At 37.1% G+C, this 6,554-nt stretch overlaps 1 long non-coding RNA gene across 1 annotated transcript; it reads right to left on the bottom strand.

Moving 5' to 3' along the window:
* Positions 1-264: 264 nt before the first annotated feature.
* Positions 265-1,513, bottom strand: LOC114459070 (uncharacterized). The gene is made up of 3 exons (XR_003673207.1): positions 1,422-1,513; positions 458-522; positions 265-314 (listed from the first exon to the last, which is right to left on the bottom strand). It is a non-coding gene; the product is annotated as an uncharacterized LOC114459070 (long non-coding RNA).
* Positions 1,514-6,554: the final 5,041 nt, after the last annotated feature.

The following is a 6,554-nucleotide window of genomic DNA, read 5'->3' as shown; positions in this document are numbered from 1 at the left end:
TCTTCCTACTCTTTACATCCTCCTCGGTCCCATTCAGGTCCTGCTCCTCACTGGCCTTGTAGGATTCTAAAGCCCTGTTGCAGGCTCCTAGTGAATGAAAATGACAACACAAATACTATGTCATGAATTCATACTAAATGTATTATTTTAAGGCATCTGAAAAGGATAATGATCACTCAAATACATTAAATTAGGTCCCCAGATGAACGTGATCAGACTTACTTCTAACTTGGCTTGTGCCCCAGTGTGGCTCAGCATCATAAATGGCCCCCATCACAGCCATGGTCACTTTTTCATTGTGATCAGAACAGAATCTGTGGTGGTGGTGGTGGAGGTAGAAGATACTCATCATTCAGCAAAACATGTTGCAAAAAAAAAACAAAAAAAATCTAACTAACTGTGTTTTGTAATTTTCACAAACAGTGCCAATTCAGAGGGAAAAAGACCAAAAACATACTTGTCCTCTGGCTAGACCTTCCATTGCAGCTCTGTGAGGCTTCTATATGTATGACGGACCAAGCCCTGTATGGATATAAATACAGTGGTGATCAAATGTGTGCAATGTAGAGGACAGACATAAATACATGCTTGGACTTACAATCTAGCCATAGTACATGGATTCTTCGACATGCAATACACAAGTGGTTCTCAACCTGTGGGTTAGGACCCTTCCACTCTATTAGAGTTTTTTTTTCCCGATTGCTAACAAGTATTGGTTGAAACTGAAGTCACATGTTCAAAACTCTAAACACAGCCTGCATATCCATCAGTCATCTCAGCTCAACAGTTACTCTCATCTCCAAAAGTGTTTCTCACCAACAAAACACTTCATACACGTCTCAAATGAAGCTCATTCAACCACAACACTAACAAATAATCTCATCTAGTCACTCTGAGCTCACTGAACTACTAAATACTAACAACAAAGAGCATTACATTGTCAGGTAAATCAGTATTTTAATACAAAATAAGATCTTTGCACAAAAAAAAATATAAAAATTACTGTAAACAAAAAAATAATCTATAGGGTACAGTTATATAAAACTCAAAATACTATAATCAATATATTTCATTTAGCTGATGTGTTTTGAACAAAGTGTGTTAGCATTTTAAAAATGTGCTGTAAACGTTTAGTGTTTTGCAGGTGGTGAACTAATTATAATATTAATAATTAAAACTAGTGAGTGAGAAAAGAGTTGATGAATGTTGTTGACTGTGGTCAGTGAATGTGTTTTGTGTGAAAACAATGAAAAATGAGTCACAGTTTAGTCCACATGGACTGAGAGATTTGCAGACCGTGTTCAGAGTTTTGAACATGTGACTTCAGATTAGACCAATGCTTATTAGCATTGAATAAAACACTAATACACATGAAAAATAGTCACACTGACCAAAAACAAATCTAATATAATAACACTTACCCTCCTTGATCTTAATCGGTCACGTCTGAGCTGAACTCCACAGCTGTGATGAAGATGTGGTTTGTACTGAAGCTCCTGCAGTAGAAGTTCCCTTGCTACCCTGATTTGCATGTGTATAGCTCACAGCATTTTCATTTACATGTTAAAGCCTCTCCTAGAATTGAGGGGAAAGGTCATGGGGGTCCTCCCCCCAGAAATGTTTTAACAAAAGACATGCAAATTCCTGCATTCTGGTGAATTTTAGCTGCAAGAAAAAGTAAAAAATCTTAATAAAAACGTTGGTACAATAATTTTTTCTGAACTCAGTCACACTTCTGTCACAACTAGTGTTGTTCTAGTTACTGAAAAAACGTAACTAGTTACTGTTACTAGTTACTTCATTCACAAATGAACTCAGTTACTATTTTGATTACTTACCGCAAAAACTAATGAGTTACATGAAAAAGTAACTTTTAAGTTACTTAGAATTAAAGAATGCATTATTTTTTGGGTCATCTGTGTCTGTACAGCTTCATATCAGCGCTGTATCAGAAAAGAATCCACTGTTGATCAACTCTGTGGTGGAGGAACAGTGGTTAATGAAGCTGACTTATAATCAGAGGTTTGAATCCCTCCTACTCCTACTGTATTAACATTGCTTTGGATAAAAGCCTCTGATAAATGAAATGTTATTGTATCTAACCCTACAGTTTATAATCATTTACATTAACAGTACTAAACTCTGCTCAGTATTAATCTTTACAAATACCAATCTGACTGAAACACAAAGTATTCTATTCTTTCAATACCAGTTTATTTACCTGAGACCAGCAGAAACTGAAAATGTTACAAGGAATTCTGAAATAAATAACACAAAACAACCTGAATATTATTCAGAATCAAAGATCAAAACTTAAAGTGGCTTCACCTTCATAAAATCAGTTGTGTTTAGCCTTAGAATGTTCCTTTACAGGCATCAAAGAATGGAATGGGCTCCAAGATAATCTAAAGAACAACACAGCTTCTCATGGGCAGTCAAAGATTGACTTTAGCACAACCATGTACGTAAGCAATGAGACAAATCAGATATAACTGAGGCAGATTGAAACTAAAAAGACAGTTTGGAAGAAAAATACACAAAATCTAAATTTTTAACAAATAATTCTAATTTAAATACTAAACTTAATACACATTAAACAACTCACATACAGATACCAAATAAATCAAATAAAGCAGGCACAATAGACCCCTAAATAATAAATAATAATAAATCAATTAATAGATCTTTAACATAATTTGTGTTGCTTTAAATCAGCAGTAAATTTAATCTATAACTAACTACAAGAAATTGATCATTTGATTTGTAAATGTAAAATATCTTCTAATTAAAAGAATACTGTAGATATACACTTTTGAAATCTATGATTTGGCCTTTATAATTTATGTATGTCTTTATCTTTGATTTTGCAGAATGGCAACGATTACATGATGTTTTTGCATTCGGAATTATTTACTCCGATTTAAATCATTCGGAATTAAAGTTGTAATTCCCGAACGAGGTTTTCTTGGAAAACAGGTTTATTCGTCTTTAGATAATTCCGCTTTAGGGCTGGGGGTTGGGAAGGCTCTGACTGGACAGGGGGACAGGGGTTTATCAGGAAAAACATACAACAAACATTTTATTGTCGTCTATGAAACAGAAGACCACACACGAGAATTGTTTTCACCTTTATTTTGATTTAGTTTTGAAGCATCAGCTCAACAATAACACACGGCTTCAGTTTGGACCACGGAGCGGAAGGAGATATGAACTAATCACTGGTAAAAATCCCAGTAAAACTCTGAAAACAATCACCACGAATAAATATTTGCTCCCTGGTAAAGACAGTAGCTCAAAAAACAGGTAAAATGATAAACTGGTGATATTACAGCCTGAGAATGCAGTACTGGGACGCATTTACTCCGGGGGGTCCTAGTGCCAGCCGTCCGATGAAGCCTGTTACGTTTACCAAGGTTCGTGTGTGTTTAATAAGTCCGTGTATGTCCGTGTGAAAGTCTGCATGCTTATGCCTTTGTCCATCCACTCTTTTCATTATATCCATGTCTTTTAAGGCTCTTATCAAATAATCTAGGCTGGAGTCCGGGCCGTCGCTATCTTGGATTATGTCGTCACCAGCACGTCATCTTCGCAAGTCGCGCATGCGCAAAACAATACAGATTAAAATAAAGCGGCTTTAACCAAGTTAAGTGTTTACAAGAAAGAGGAATTATCTAATTTGGAATTAAAAACGGAATAAACCAGCCACATAATTTGGAATTAACTGTACTTGGCAATTAAAACGATTCTGATTCTGATACGGTTTAGAGGGGAAACACTTTTTCACACCACTGTAGTTCAAAGCATAGATTTCATAGACATCACATCCTGGATGAGCCGTAATTTTCTCCTTAACCAGGATAAAACCAAAGTGATTTTATTTTGTCCAAAACACCTCAGAGATAAATTATCAGAGTAAATAGTGTCTCTGGATGGCATTATTCTGTCACCCAGCACCACAGTAAAAAACTTAGGCGTTGTCTTTGATACTGACTAATCTTTTAATTCTCATATTAAACAAATCACAAAGACAGCCTTCTTCCCCCTCCGTATTATCTCTAAAATCAGGAATGTCTTGGCCCAGAGTGCTGCTGAAAAACAAATACACGCATTTGTTACGTTTTGTTAGATTTTTTTATGTTTATTTGTTTATTATGTTTTCTACATTATTATATGTTTGTGCAGCAGACAGAGAAGTCCATCTGCCTCCAATTTAACTTCCTGAAATGTCTGTGCAGCGCACTGACGTCCACATTAAATGAGCAAAATGCTCATTTAAATGGGGCGGTCTGCACCACTGCATGCACGTTAATTATTGCTGCAATCTTAGTGAATTCCTCACAGTAGGTGGGGAAACTGCGTCATCAAAGGATTTAGAGAAGCAACTGTTTTACCACCCTTTAGTTCAGATCTTAGTGAATACGGCCCTCAGTCTGCTGGTCTTCTTGAAGTTTCTAGTGTCTAGAAGTAGAACAGGAGACAGAGCATTCAGTTACCAGGCTCCTCCCCTTTGGAACCAGCTCCCAATCTCAGTACAGGAGGCTGCTACTCTCTCCACCTTTAAAAATAAACTCAAAACCTACTTATTTGCTAAAGCATATATCGTATAATAGCAATAACCTGGTAATTTTGGTCATAATCACCGACCATTACATGTAAATGGACAACACCTCAGACCGTTACATTCAAAACCTACTTATTTACTAAAGCGTACATCGTATAATTGATATAATTTAAAGCAGACATGGTCCCCTCTGTAGTGATCGCTGAGATGCCTACGTGTGCCCAGTACAAGACGAAACCTCATCTGTAGTGGTAGCATTTCAGAGCATGGCATCGATACGAGTATATCGTAGTGTATCATGTTTATCCTGCAGTCTGTGTCTTGCGGCTGAAGCTGGTAGTTCCTGATTAATGGTGCCTTGATGCTGGAGCAGGCAGTTCCTGGTCGATGGTTCATGGTTCAACTAGTCTGGGACACTCAGATGTTCTGCCCTCTATCCTGTTCTGATGGTCCTTCTGTTCACTAACCCCAACCAGTCGAGGCAGATGACTACCACCTCTGAACCTGGTTCTGCTGGAGATTTCTTCCTGTTAAAAAAAATGTGGAGTTTTTTCTTCCCACTGTCGCTAAATGCTTGTTCATGTGGATCTTGTTGGGTTTTCTTACTATGCATTTTATATTGTTAAGCACTTTGAGACGAAAGTTGAACTGAATTGAATATTTGACCAGATATGGGGCATATCAAAAAACTCCGGATATGCATCAGAATAGTCCGTATTCTCGACAGAATCAAAAACCGGATATTTAGGGATTCTGGGTATTTTCACCCTGATGACATTTCCGGAACACATATATGACAAAATCTAAATAATGTGCGCATCCTAACAAAATATACTGTCTTCATGAAGTATATTGGGTCCGTATTTGACCAGATATGGTGCATATCAAAAAAACTCCGGATATGCATCGGAAATGTCCGTATTCTCGACAGAATCAAAAACCGGATATTTAGGGATTCTGGGTGTTTTCACCCTGAGGACATTTCCGGAACACATATATGACAAAATCTAAACACTGTTTGTATCCTAATACAATATACTGTCTTCATGAAGAATATTGGGTCCGTATTTGACCAGATATGGGGCATATAAAAAAAAACTCCGGATATGCATCAGAATAGTCCGTATTCTCGACAGAATCAAAAACCGGATATTTAGGGATTCTGGGTGTTTTCACCCTGAGGACATTTCCGGAACACATATATGACAAAATCTAAATACTGTTAGTATCCTAATACAACATACTGTCTTCATGAAGAATATTGGGTCCGTATTTGACCAGATATGGGGCATATCAAAAAAACTCCGGATATGCATCGGAAATGTCCGTATTCTCGACAGAATCAAAAACCGGATATTTAGGGATTCTGGGTGTTTTCACCCTGAGGACATTTCCGGAACACATATATGACAAAATCTAAATACTGTTAGTATCCTAATACAAAATACTGTCTTCATGAAGAATATTGGGTCCGTATTTGACCAGATATGGGGCATATCAAAAAACTCCGGATATGCATCAGAATAGTCCGTATTCTCGACAGAATCAAAAACCGGATATTTAGGGATTCTGGGTGTTTTCACCCTGAGGACATTTCCGGAACACATATATGACAAAATCTAAATACTGTTAGTATTCTAATACAAAATACTGTCTTCATGAAGAATATTGGGTCCGTATTTGACCAGATATGGGGCATATCAAAAAAACTCCGGATATGCATCGGAAATGTCCGTATTCTCGACAGAATCAAAAACCAGATATTTAGGGATTCTGGGTGTTTTCACCCTGAGGACATTTCCGGAACACATATATGACAAAATCTAAATACTGTTAGTATCCTAATACAAAATACTGTCTTCATGAAGAATATTGGGTCCGTATTTGACCAGATATGGGGCATATCAAAAAAACTCCGGATATGCATCGGAAATGTCCGTATTCTCGACAGAATCAAAAACCGGATATTCTCGATTCTTGCTCTTTTTGCGCA

The sequence above is a fragment of the Gouania willdenowi genome, unplaced genomic scaffold (assembly GCF_900634775.1).
Source record: "Gouania willdenowi unplaced genomic scaffold, fGouWil2.1 scaffold_252_arrow_ctg1, whole genome shotgun sequence".
Taxonomy (NCBI): Eukaryota; Metazoa; Chordata; class Actinopteri; order Blenniiformes; family Gobiesocidae; genus Gouania; species Gouania willdenowi.
The sequence above is the reverse complement of the archived record's forward strand: the minus strand, read 5'-3'. Positions and strand labels throughout refer to the sequence as shown.